We start from the raw sequence: 12828 nt of genomic DNA on the forward strand, positions 1-12828 counted from the left end.
GGTTGCGAGTATGTACACGCCATCCATATTTATTTAGCTTTAGTAATTAATGAAATGAACACAAGCCTGTAAACCAGGCAACGTGTTCAGACCAAGGACCCCTTGGCTGAGAGAGAGGAGAAGCAGGGACACCCACTACATATCGTATACAATTGTGTTGTAAATTAAACATGTTCATAGATTTCTTAGACGGCTTCAGACTGAGACAGCACTAGTTGAGGGATGCACACTTGGCCCTGAAAAATGAAAATTATCATTTGAAAGACCTCATAATAAAGCGTAAGTATTATTGTATCGCAATATTGGTTTAATACAATCGGATAGGACTTTTCTGCTTTGTAAATGTGCTGTCAATGGACCGTGTTACAACGTACATGCACATAGCATCCAAGGTGCTTGCAGCTATGTGATCTGATGATTGTAATTGGTGTGATTTTATTTGTTCCCTTCTGTCCAACCCCACACAGATACTCCTCAAATGAAGGAGGACATCGCCTCGCTTGCTGGAAGAGTACGTTCCTCTTATTTGTATCACTTTATTTGACTTGTTACTTAATCAGAGGAGGAGATTTTTATGATGTTAGGCTGATGAGGGCAATTCACCTGCTGTTTGTATTTTTAATTGTTCAAAACTTATAACATACTGTCTTCCTTCTCTAACAAGTGTGCAGCAACCTCAAAACAAGTGCCAAATTGTTCATTGCCAACAGGCCAAGAACCTCCGCTTTCACATGGGTATTATATCACAATGGACAAAAACCTTGGACAAATTAGTCATATGTCATAGAAAGCTGACTACAAAATAATTCCATCCCCCTTTAATTCCTCTGGCTTCTCTTGTAACAAGCCTCAAGATACTGTGGCAGCTGCAGAGCCTCAGAAGAAGCAGCCTGGTGATGACCATGATGATGATGATGATGATAGTGATGACGATGATGATGGTGGTGGTGGAAAATGGGTTAGTGTAATATGTATCTATAAGCTCTCAAGGCGGGAGAACATATAGATTGGATATTTTTGCTATTTGACATAAAACAACGTGTATAGGGTTATTTGTGTCCATATGTCCCAGTTATTACCACGGTACAAGTTAACCGTGTACATTTTGTCATGTCACTGTTTAATTTCCAGATCCATGGAGAGAGAACCGAAGCTCCGGAGAGAACCGAAGCTCCGGAGAGAACCGAAGCCCCGGAGAGAACCGAAGCCCCGGAGACAGGAAGTAGATGCATATTCTTAAGGTATAGGTTACATGAAAATGTTATCTGGACAGTGGTTATTCTTTTGATGGGTAACTGCAAACTGATGCATTACCGTGCGCGCCCATGTTAGATCAAGTTTAGGACAGTGATTTGTTACTTTAGTGCCTTTATCATTCTTGTGCAGTAGACAACTACTGATATGCAAAATAATATGTTAGTTTGTATAATGTTAATTAATAATCAATTGTGATATTCCATAAAATATGTTTGTGAATGTTGTAGACCTACCAATACATTTATATGTGATGTATTTTTCAGATTGAAATTGTGAAGGGGTCAGGAGTGTTTTGCAGATGCGTGGAAGGCATCCATCCACACCACCTCTGGCACAGCAATGGTGTGAACTCTCCTCCTCGGCACATTTCCCCTTGAAGCCCTGCTTCAGAGCATCCTCAACGCAACGGTAAAAAAAAAAAGCTACTGTTCAAAGTCTCTTTAAATCAATCCCGTCATTAATAAAGAAAGGCAGTTTACACATGTGTTTTTCTTTCTAAACTGATTCACCTAAGAATGGAAAAACTGAACTATTTTCTTACTCTCTGTTTTCGCTGCTGCAATTTGTTACGAGTAATGTTTTTTTTACAATTGTCCCACACTCTAGCCAGTGGTTCTCAAACGTTATCATGTCAAGGACCCCCATAACTCAGACGGCCCCTACACACGGCGGCGTGCGTTGCCGCTTGGCGGTGGGCGTGTCTTGAGCTTGGGGAGTCAACGCGAGCAGCCCGACCAACAACCAACCACATGAATGTCCCGCCCTGGACATACAAAGCAAAGCATTCATGCTACATCCATGCTGGCTAAATATACTGTCTATGCTTGCTAGCTGTCCATTCAAACGAAGTACACTGGATATAAACTCCCCAAACAAGCGAAAACCTACCAGTTTCCCCCACTGTCTCTGCCACCTCCCCCATGCCTGGCTCCTCCGGTTTGTGTCCCTCCCTGTATGTTCCCTACCGCCACGATCATTTTCTCCTCCTTTTGTTGACATATGGGAAATAACTGCGGTCCGGCTCTCCCAACATACACGCGGTTTGATTGGCTACTGCTTGTACTGTCAGATTTACATACGAGGGATTTGATTGGCTGACGCCTCCGTCGAGGCGGCAAAAGTAGAACATTGCTCTACTTTTGCAGCGAGCACCGCGAGAAGCTACGCTTTGCTCCCACAATGCAGTTCGGCGAATCGTGACGTCACCCCATTCAAAGTGAATGGGCAGAAGCGTTGAAGTGGCAACGCACGCCGCCGTGTGTAGGAGCCGAGAGTGTATGATTGGAAACCAAATGTGTATGGGTCTATTTGGAACACCTCCAAGGAACCTTGAGTGTCATTTGTCCCTGGACAACCACTCTAGCCTAAAGTGTGGGCCATTAGTATGTAAACATTAGCTGCTGCAGATCAGCAGGATTACCCACTTTTCATTTGCAAAATAATAATTATGAAATATGACTTTAGGTGGCAAGCCAAAGCGAGGTGATGGGGAGCAGCTGGAAGCCCTGGACCCAGGGAGAAAGGCGGCCATAATCGGTGAGTAAAAACGAATGAATTTAGAAAGGAAAATAAAAGTTAATAGAGATGCCTCAAGTTGACTACTTTAACCATCCCTGTTTCACTATTTATTAGCTATCAATGGTAGGATCAGGATCAGCATCAGGTAAGTGAGGAGGACACCCGTTAATGGTATCTGCACGGATTAGCACCTATAGGGTGATCACTACATTTTCAATGGCTCACTTCTTGATCACAGCTCTCTTCTAATAGAACCCATGTTCTGGGCTAGCGTGCTTCCTCTGTGGTGTCCTCTGTGTTATAGAATATGTAGTCGTTAATAACCCCATGACACTAATTGTTCTCCTCTGCAGTGTTAAATAACCAGCATCTTCACCCTTAATCAATGACCAGCCCTTTGTACTGTGTGTGTGCCATATCATGTCTTTAATTAATGTTCTTGATTGCAATGCATATGTTATTGCTCTTCTGGTAAACAACCTGTGCTGATGATCTCTGTTGTTTGTATACAAGTGAAGTTCATGTGATGTCATTTTTTTTAAACAGTATTTTGAAAAGCCAAACTTTACCTAATTCTAACTAATAATTGTAAACTTAGCAGCTTCTTAGACAGATTTGGTAAATGCACTGACTTTTCAGATAATTCAAAAGTAATAGGAATGATATATGAAACAAATCACTAATAAAATAGATCATCTGTTTGAATAAAGGCTTTGGGCTTTATCTGCCAATAAACTCACAGGGTTGCTCGTGTCCACTACACCAGGTGGTTTGGCAACACTTTGGAGTGGAACGCTTGGAGCATTTTTACACTGTCATCTCATTATGTCCTTTTCTTTTCTCTGTAGAGGCAACAATGAAGAAGTGGCCACACACAACGAAGGGCCAGCTGGGTACAGCCATCAACAGCAAGCTGACAGAGCTCAGGGCTCGCCAAAAGCAGACTAAATAATTGACATTTATTGACAATAAATGTATGTTAATGACTTTTTTTATGTTGGTAGGCTATGTATAAACCTTGAACATAGGTGTAAATAAACATATATGCACATATAGGCAAAACTTATATGTGCATATATGTGAAACTTATATGCACAACCTATATGTGCATATATGTGTATATGTGCAACCTATATGTGCATATATGGATATATATGTACATATATGTTCAGAGACATATATGTAGGGGTCCAATTTCAGATATGTCACATATATGTTAAACATATATGTGACATATATTAAAAATATATAGGTTCATATATATTCCTTCCATGTGGGTAATAACAACGGAGCCACATCATAAATTGCAAAATTGGTTTAAAAATCTCCTTTTTTTATGAAATCTCGCCGTCACACTGTTAACACATCAATAAAAAGTTAGAACAATTATCGACATCACTCATATCTTTCCGTTAAGAATGGAACAAAAGCAGGTTGGTGGTTAGCATAGCATAGCATAGCAGAGCATAACGAGTGGAAAACAGCTGCTATGAAAGTAAACAATCTGACTTGACAAAAGAAGAAAAGTTAAGATAAGAACAATTGTAATTAACGTCTGCATGCGTGTGCCTGCAGATGCGTCATTGTTTCTTGCGCCAACTGTCTCGAGAAAATACAACACGCAGGTGAATGCACAATAGTATTCTCATTTTAAAACAAAACGGTAATTAACCTTGATCCATGTCTTATGCTGTGTCATTATTATTTGAGGGATTTAGCCTCGAAAGTTCTTGAAAGGTCTTTGAATTTGATGTAAAGGCTGTCGGAACCCTGTCTACGACAAGATAAGAAATCCTCATCTTGGCTACAGCTCCACACACAGCGTATGAAATCCGTTTGATCTCCTCTTCCAAGCCTCTGCATGAAAGACCAAAAGCATATTTCCCAAAATGCCAACCTGTTCCTGAAAGACTGAAATTCAAAGGGCTTTTCAAATAGCAGCAGGTGTCCTACATTTCCCAACAAGTGTAGCACACAAGAAAATGTGTTTCTATGTAAATCTGAAAACAATCTAGTTGTTATGACAATCACTTGGATAAAATGACTGATTATAATTAAAATGAGGTACCAGCAGCTAACAGACCCTCCCAGGGGAACTACTGTAATTCGCAGATGTAGTAATGCGAGAACATCCTGCCATTTGCTGTACCTCACAATGCCTTTAGGCCTCCCACCCGTCTTCTCGTAGCGCTGCTCGATTATGGCCAAAATCATAATCTCCATTATTTGGGTCAATAATTGTAAATGCGATTATTCATTGACTTTGAAAACATCCATTTATTGGAGAAATTTTTTTGAACAGTATGTTTTTAACAGTCGATTACCCTGAAAAAGAGATTATTTAAAATAAGTAATAATAATAATGAAAAAATAATCATTTTATTTCGATAAAATAATCATTTTATTTCGATAAAATACGTTTAATTGAGCAGCCCTATCTTCCAGCACTGCTTTTTCTGCTCGCCATTCCCCCGCCTCACACCCTCTCCCCCCTGCCTCAGGCCCTCTTCCCCCCCCCCCGCCTCACACTCCTCACACGCTACTCCTCCACCAGTGTCACAGTGGCCTCGAGGCCATGGCAGTCAGGAGCAGCTGGTATGTTTACCTGCCCTCCTAACCGCTGCTAACCTCTGGCTCGAAGGGACTCTCACCTCATTACCTCGCCACTCATCCACACACACAAGCTCAAACTCTGCTTTCCTCTTAGATCCCCCACATGATGCTTCACTGCAACAGCCTCCGTGTCCGCGCACTGCATCCTTTCTGCAGAAATGTTGGACGTAACAAGGGGGAAAAAACAATGTCTAGGACTTGCATGTTTCCAAAGCGTGGAGCGTGAGTTCATTCATGTCTCTCAACTCTCGTGACCATGTCTTCATGTCGCCTTCCTAACTAGTTCCCCAGACTTCCAGAAAGGAGACAAAGATGGTGAAGGATGGGAGGGAGTGTAGAACATATAGGAACATGGAACTGAGAGAATAGAAGATTCATGCCGGAGGGTGGAAATGTGTAGGTGGGAAATGAATCACAATGAAAAAGATATGGGTGGTAGTTCCAGATGTACCGCTCTTTCAGCTTGATGCAATGAAAGCTAACGATCCTTGTGCAAAATGTGTTTTTTTCTATGTTGGCTTAATGATTTCCTTTCAAGGCTTGTTTACTGGCTTTGTACCGGTTGTATTGTTGACCACAAAGCCGCCTACAGAGCCTTGCATGAGTCCTGAGAGTGCAGTTGCAGTAATAGGCCTCATCTCTCCCTCAAACTGCCTCTCATCAGCCCTCGATTAATGACACACACACAGCCGTAATGGCCTTGCATGCTCTCCACATTCATTCACTTTACTCCTCACCCCATGCCCCTGGAGAGAAAACCCACAACAATGCGAGCTGTCGAGACACCCAAGAACCGCGCTCTCGCCAAACTCCAATTCAAACGCTCATTAAGAAAGACGTTTGCTCCATTCAGTTATGCATTGCATCTGGGAGCGGGTGGACGGGAACAACAGCATACAGAGGGATGGGAAGGTGGAGAAGAGAGCATTCAGTGTTTAATTTATCTTCATGGGAGTAAAGAATGGTTTCATCAGCGTTTCAAAGCGGTTGATTGGCTGCTTGGCAAGAGTGCTAGGGATTTATGCACTGGTAAAAAAGGATGCAACCTCTTTCTGGCACAAGAGGTACGCACTACATACACTCACTGCACTTCAAATCCATCTGTGCCTCTGGATATAAATCTGTTGGAAAAAAACCTGACTGTTGTTGCAATCCAGAAACGTGTGCAGAAGTTTAGTATAGCGTCTGTTGGAGAGCTCTGTCCGGCGCCTTTAAACAACAAACACATATGTGAGCATTCTGCACACACATGTGTAAAGGCCTCGAGAAAAACACAACATCACACAGATGTCAATATCCACACGGACACGCTTTGTAATGCACTGGCATGGAAGTAAATATTATGGACACGCTCCAACCTTCACATGACACGGATGAAAGATATCAAACTGCCGTACGTACATCAAAAGCCCGCCGAGCATCAATAATAATAACAAATCTACATTCTCCTCCTCCTCCTCCTCCTCCTCCTCCTCCTCCTCCGTGTCTTGAATGCTCTGAATGAGCCGATTCCATTGTTCCCCGACCCATCGTGGTTTCAGGCGCAGGTTCCTTTATTGGAAATGCTATTCATGTGAATAATCAATATATATATTTCTAAACTCCACCTCATATTTCTGCCTGTTCGGATGCTCCTACACTCCAGTGTGTGTGTGTGTGTGTGTGTGTGTGTGTGTGTGTGTGTGTGTGTGTGTGTGTGTGTGTGTGTGTGTGTGTGTGTGTGTGTGTGTGTGTGTGTGTGTGTGAGTGTGTGTGTGTGTGTGTAGTGTGTCACAGCAGCAGAATGTATGTTCGTTGTTTGAGAGTGTGTGGGGTAATCAATAATGTTTCGGTGAAGGACACTTAGGAGCAGCTTGGAGCCCAAATCCAAGCCGGCATGAAAGACAACATGACAGAAACACTTGCTGCTCGACCTGAAGCGGCTCAGTGTGACATCTACCCTGACTGTTGTCAAGACACACAACACACACACACACACACACACCACACACTCCTTTTCCATGCGCCTGTGAACCCATAAGAGTATCTTCTAATTCAGTACATTTACAAACCGCTACATCAAAGCTGGAAAAACTAATGACTTATTGACCGATGAGTGTACAAACAGAAACACACACCCGACACACATACCAAGACGTGACCAGCGTCCTTGTCACAACTATGCAGTGTGAGCTCAAATGTGTACATGCCTGTGTGTGTGTGTGTGTGTGTGTGTGTGTGTGTGTGTGTGTGTGTGTGTGTGTGTGTGTGTGTGTGTGTGTGTGTGTGTGTGTGTTGAGCTCACTGCGTGTACACAAGTCATTATTAGAGGTTTAGTGTGTGCTCACCAGTCAGTCAGGCTCCAGTCAGAGGAGTCAGCTTAAGGGCTCATAGCAGCTCCCTGAGGAGACACTAAATACCATCAGCCGTTTAAATCCATCCATGACCATTTTAAATATGCAGCACAAACTCACTCCATTTTTAATAAGCGCTCTGAGCAAGACAGAGGAAGAAAAACAGGCAAGAGTCAGACAGAGAGAAAGGGAGAAAGAGGGAGAGGGGGAAGAAGAGGGGGGAAAGGAGGAGAGCGGAGTCTGTTGCATTGATTTCTTGGCAGTTTGTCACCGGCCCTGATTCGCCGGGAAAAGCCACAGATGTGTCAGAGCCAGTTAGGCATGCCGGAAGAGAGAGCGTGCGCACACACACACACACACACACACACACACACACACACACACCGAACGCATGTGCACACACAGCTCATGTGCAAACAACAAACTCGGTAATGCCCATAAATAGAGAGAATACGCAGCGTGCGCTCTGAAGTGTCTGCGGGTTTGTGCGGATTACAAAAGCACCTGTGTGAGCGGAGCGGGTGGAGCCGCGGATGATGCAAGAGGTTTTTTGATGCCTTTCTGAGGGGAAACCAGGCGTTTCGCTCTGTTGGCAAAAATAGATACTATTACACACACACACACACACACACCTGGATGGGCAGTGCATTTCTCCTTAATCCCTGGCTTAGTTTAGCTGGAAACCCTGTGTGCTCTGCTCAGCGTGCAGAGCACACCTGACCGTGTCGCGGCCCAGCAGCGAGCGGGCGGATGTACTTTTTGATCCGAGGGTGCATGAGCCATTAGGATCAAAGCCGGGGACTGGGGAGAATCAACTGATCTTCGCTCCGAATCCACGAGCAACCTCCAGACAGACTACCTGGTGCATATCCAGCGTGATAAGTGAAGGGAATATTGATGCCAAGGCCCGGGGCGGTTTGTGTCGAGGTCGTCTCTATGCTTGAAAAGGAAAAGGCGGATGTGGAGTTGAAGGGGTTGGCTTCCATCAGAGGTGACCTGTGCTACTGTAATGAGGGTTAGTCAAACGTGTGTTAGACCTACTGACACCAAAGAGAAATGTGTTAATAATAAATAGCTATTTGTTTTATTAATACGAACAAAGCCTATGTTTTTTCTATGAATAATTAGCGGGTGTAAACTGATGAGAGCTGACTGGTAGCTATTACTAATAAACGACTCTTGAGCAAGGCATTCATGTTTCTGCTTGATAGATAATTTAGTCAAAGCTATGTCGTTGTGTTCAATAACACATGGAGCCTCATTGAAGCTTGTGTCAGTGCAGCGAGTGAGTTTCTCTGTTCACGGAATAAAAGAAGCTCTTCAGAAGCTTCGTGTATCCATCTCCGACACATTTAGATTTCTCTATTCAGTTAATGAAAGACACGGCAGGACTACGCTACACCTGAGTGCGCAACACTTAACACCACTCCAGACAGTCCTTTATGTCCACACACACACACACAAACACACACACACACACACACACACACACACACACACACACACACACACACACACACACACACACACACACACACACACACACACACACACACACACACACACACACACACACACACACACACACACCACACACACACACACACACACACACACACACACACACACACACACACACACACACACACACACACACACACACACACACACACACACACACACACACACACACACACACACACACACACACACACACACACACACACACACACCTCCAGGTGAGTCACAGCTGGGTTTCAGGAAGACACTGAATGACCGGTTGGTCAGCTCTCCGGCCGACTCACACACCGAGAGGCTGCACTGTGTAAACGTGGCTCTATTCTTACAAAGAGAAAAGACCGAGTGTGTCGTCGTCACTCTCAGTTCAAAGACGGGATAGAACCGGATTTTGTTTTGTGAAAATGTAAAATAATAGTCTCCTAATGGCAAATGGAAATAAAAGACGACAATTGAAATGGGGCCAGACAATAAAGAGACACAGATGGAAAACCTGTGTAGAAGACGTCGACAACACACAGTTCTTAACAGTTGGTCCTTAAATGTATCTTCTAATAGAAAACGTTGCTTATCATTTGATTGGAGTTGTCCTTAGCTTTGACTCTTGTAAAGGCCCATTTTTCTTTGTTGAATGCGTCTTAATTTATTCCGATTAACCCCACGAGCCACATCAAGCCAGCATCTCAGGATAAAAAGAATAACTTACAAGATAACAGGTTGGACAAATCTATTTCAAAAAAGGCGTCCAAAGTGTTTAATAGAAACAAAAAAAGCAGCTGTGACAGGTAGAGGTGCTCATTCACACAGACACCCCGGCACCTGAGCTGCAGATTACCCATGGTATGTTTATTACCCCCTGTGACACAGAGCAAACGGTTAGACGACCTCCGTTCATTTGGCTGTCAGTCGAAAAACACAATAGGACAGACACACTTTCTTTGACGCGCCACTCTGGAATGTTAATCACCACAGAAACCCATTATCTTCACGTCCTCTCGTTCCCTCCCCCCATTTGTCTCCTTCTCCTTTTAAAAAACCTGACAAACTCATTGCTCGTTACTAGAAAGTACCATTGTTTCATGGAGCGCACATGTAGAGGGAGACGGAGACATGAGGCGGAGGAGATAAGAGGAGGCGCGGCGGAAAGGGGAGCCTGACTGCTGACATAAATTGGAGGATCATAAAAAGTGTCGTCCCAGAATTAATCTGCGAAGAATGAATAAAGTGAAGTACCGCGGGGATGTGTGTGTGTGTGTGTGTGTGTGTGTGTGTGTGTGTGTGTGAGAGTGTGCCTTGAATCAATAATGAAGACGTAAGAATGGAAAGCAACATGAAACACATGGCCTTCAAATGTACTCGTACAGCTAGATGATCCTGGTTCATGAGGATATGTGTGGACATTAATTGTTCGTAACGTTTGTTAGCAGAGCTATTGTACATATGCTGTGTGTGCGTGTGCGTGTGTGTGTGTGTGTGGAAGGGAGGATGTTGTGTGTGTCCGTGCCCCAGCTGTGACATGCTCGTCGTCGTCTCTTTCTCTGCTGCAGCGCCTACAGGAAGTGCCACATACATCATGAATTTTATGCATAAGGCTGAATGTCAACACTGATGCATAATTTTTGCGGTGAAATGCTAAATGTCACGAAACACCAGGCTCTGTTTGGAGTGACGGCCGGCCCTCGTATCACCAGAGGTTGCGCTGGTAGCAAGAAGTTGCCACGGCAAAACTGGAAGGACTGTACCGAGTGTAGGCGACAAGGAGGATCCGGGGACAAGGAGGGTAATGAAAGCAGATTTCAAGGAGAGTGGGCGAGGCGGTTTTGTTTATCCCCGCTAACACAACTGCATTTTGCAAGAAAAGAGAAACACCTAACACGAACATGATTTAGTTCCTTAACGTTCATTTTGCTCTGTGAAAGCTTACGAAGACCCTCTCTGTCCGACAGCATCATATATTGAATATTTTCTTCTTGGGGCTCTCTATTGAATCAATAATGTAATTCCGTACGACGTAAATTCAGTCCGATAGATTTCGTATCTTTCTACACTTTCAGATCTCCTCTCACATTTGAAATACAGTTCTGAGAGTCTGAATTACATTTGAGTTTTTGACGACTGAGGTTCAAAACATTAAGTATAAAAAGACCTGTTTACCCAAATCTTAAAACTTACTTTTCCTCCTCCTTCTGGAATATAGCCAACAACATCAATTTGGTTTCATTTCTGTAATGTTTATCTGCTATTTTATTAGAGTGGAGAGCACGGATTTGTATCTGTGGTGCTCAGAGCACTTATGCCCCAGTTACAGCGGGTATTAACATGTTAAATGTATTTGGATTCAGTATCAAGGTAATCCAGAAGCCTTGGCATTCCCATCAGGTATAAAAGAGGCCCTAATATGCTCCAAAGGGAGTTTCTACCCGACATAGCTACTGGACTTCGTAAGACTCGGCTTGTATAGGCTAGCGCTCCGACACAGTGTGATCGAAGCGTTTGGCCAATCACAACAGAGGGTGAAAACAGGTGCTGCAGCACAGGCAGTATGAGAAAAATAAAGAGCTTTAAAGCGTGGAGACATGTCCCAGTAGAGACACTAAATACAAATATTTCATGTCAATAGGTCCATCACATAATGTATTCTTGTTATCTGTATCCTGCTAGACTGAATCTCTATAATCAGTTAGATGGAGCTGGATGTGTCAGCGAAAAACGCTACACAATACTCAATAAAACATCATTTTGAAATCACTTTTTGAAAGGAAAGACTTTATAACCAACCTGTACATTTCCCTGACTTGCATAAGCTGGCAGGAACAGGGAAGTATTAAGGAGAACTCCACTTTCACAAACGTCACCACATTCTTTTCTGACGTTGCTAACTTGGTACATACCCCTAAAAAACCTCTGCAAACTATATATACTTTTTCTGGAAACATTGAAATCCCCTAAAGCCTGGACGAATAATAATAACATGTCTCCACGGTCGAAGCACAAGATCCATGTGCTTTATTCGTTATTGGGGTGAACTGACCCAACATTTTCTAATATGGCTTCCATTGGTCATACCATTACTCAAAGCTCGTTGTACCCAAAGGGAGGAGAAAGACACAAGCACACTCACACAGGAAATGTGAGCACAGAGGGGGAATAAGTAGCCAGTGATGCAGATACGCGGCTTACATTCTTCCTCGGAGGCAGGAGACTTCCAGCTGAGCTCCGCAAATGAAAAATACTCTATTAATATATATGAGAGGTGGCGTCGAGTGTTTTCAACAAGGCAGAGAAACTCCACAACAACAGGCTGCAGCAGCTCCGTGGAGAAGTTTGATATTGTTGCATCATAAAGTGCTTATGACCTTTAAGGTTGGATGGGTGAGTAATGAGGAGCGAGGCGATTCAGCCAGAGGACACGGAAGGAGTGACGTGTGAGAAAAAAAAAGAGATGGAGAGAGAAAGTAAGAAAGAAGAAATATGAAGGCACCGTCATCGCATTTTTCCTCCCCAGCTGTTGTTCTCTCTCTCCCCGTCTCTCAATCACTTCTAATTGTCACTCATCACTCCAATCCCCCCCAAACTAACCACTGCACTC

At 43.6% G+C, this 12828-nt stretch overlaps 1 protein-coding gene and 1 long non-coding RNA gene across 2 annotated transcripts in view; one reads left to right on the top strand and one right to left on the bottom strand.

Moving 5' to 3' along the window:
* LOC117461567 (nectin-2-like) overlaps positions 1-12828 on the bottom strand; it is an 88149-nt gene that overhangs the window by 13405 nt on the left and 61916 nt on the right. The gene's annotated exons all lie outside the window — the stretch shown is intronic.
* On the top strand, positions 1526-4151 carry LOC117461568 (uncharacterized). Its single transcript, XR_004553715.2, has 3 exons — positions 1526-1665; positions 2722-2793; positions 3624-4151. It is a non-coding gene; the product is annotated as an uncharacterized lncRNA (long non-coding RNA).

Source organism: Pseudochaenichthys georgianus, chromosome 16, assembly GCF_902827115.2.
Source record: "Pseudochaenichthys georgianus chromosome 16, fPseGeo1.2, whole genome shotgun sequence".
NCBI classification, from domain to species: domain Eukaryota; kingdom Metazoa; phylum Chordata; class Actinopteri; order Perciformes; family Channichthyidae; genus Pseudochaenichthys; species Pseudochaenichthys georgianus.